The sequence below is a fragment of the Apis laboriosa genome, unplaced genomic scaffold (genome assembly GCF_014066325.1).
Source record: "Apis laboriosa isolate Shangri-la unplaced genomic scaffold, ASM1406632v1 scaffold105_cov147, whole genome shotgun sequence".
Lineage (NCBI taxonomy): Eukaryota > Metazoa > Arthropoda > Insecta > Hymenoptera > Apidae > Apis > Apis laboriosa.
Genome location: NW_025220714.1, coordinates 853,191 through 854,629, shown reverse-complemented (window position 1 = coordinate 854,629; position 1,439 = coordinate 853,191). Strand labels below are relative to the sequence as shown.

The 1,439-nt window shown below is 32.4% G+C and overlaps 1 protein-coding gene across 4 annotated transcripts in view; it reads right to left on the bottom strand.

Moving 5' to 3' along the window:
* LOC122718551 (zinc finger protein 39-like) overlaps positions 1–1,439 on the bottom strand; it is a 15,456-nt gene that overhangs the window by 2,707 nt on the left and 11,310 nt on the right. The window lies entirely within an intron of this gene.

Below are 1,439 nucleotides of genomic sequence, written 5' to 3'. Positions count from 1 at the left end.
TTTTTTTTTTTTTTTTTTTTTTTTTTTTTGGGGGGGACTAGAATTTATTAATTTCATTTAATAAACGAAAGACAAAAATTACAAGAGTGGATTATGAGATCGTATTTTAAATTATTCGATGAATATAACTTTCGATGAAAAGTATCTTAGGATACTTTTATTCTCGTGGGGAAATTCGAACATTGCTCTCTCTCTCTCTCTCTCTCTCTCTTTCTCTCTTTCTCTCTCTCTCTCTCTGTTAATACTGTCATTCAACAAGGTGACTAGTAAAATTTATAATCAATTTTCTTTCCCCTCCCCCTCTCTCTTTCCTTTCAATTGAAATACACAAAATAAGTATGGCATTTTTACACGTGCAAATGATACTCTTCTTTCCTTTCTTTTTTTTTTTTTTTTTTTTCTTCCATATTCCACATACATACATACATACATACATTTAGCAAAACGCTAGAGTTATTATTATTATTACAAAAATAGTAATATTCAAATTTCGCTTTGTATCTGTAATTCGTTTGTAATCGTTGAGAAATTCGCATTACTTTTGAATTGTCCGTTTCATGTTTGTAAATTTAATGTGAAGGAACCGGCTCGAAGCAACGATATTCAAAATGACTCATGACCGAAGCAAACTTATTTGTTGATTGTTTCGGAAGATTTGAATTGAATACTTTCATACTCGCGCTTCATCATCGCGTTTTATTTATATAACGCATATTAACGCCACGTTAATATTAAAATAATTCGGCATCGTTTTCCCCCCTCCCCCATAATCGATATCGCTACGATAATTCATTTTTAGCTGCCGTCATTATTGTTACTATATTACGATCACAACCGGATTTAACAAACCACCATAAAAATTTTGTACAACAAGTATACAAGAATAGTAGGGAAAGGATAAAATATTATACGAATGTATAATAACTAAAATAACAACACTGCTACGTAAGATGAGCAAAGCGATCCAAAGGATTTGGATACGTTTGAGAGTAGAAAATTGTTAATATTGTTAATATTGTTTTTATTCAAACGATATTCAAATCCTAAATGAAAAAAAAAAAAAAAANAGAAAAAAGGGTTATCGAGAAACAGAATCGACTCGATCGATAATAAAATCTTCGAAAACGATCTTCGTTCGCTTCGTTCCTGAATCACTCAAAGCGGTATATCCTCAAAGGATAGATCGAATAACTGCCCCTCTATCGAGCGACGTTTCCACGTAACATTTGTAACGCGATATCGAAGGTTTTTCTCTCCGGGCATTACAACTGGTTACGTTCGTCGACGTGCTCGATGAAATCACCGGTACAACACACGGTGCGGTTTAAGAGAAAAAAAGGAAAAGAAATCTCCAAGATTTCTCGAATTCTCGATCAATAATCGACCAATCTTTCTTGACGACGAATACAAAATGAAATAGATTGAAAAAAAAAAAAAAA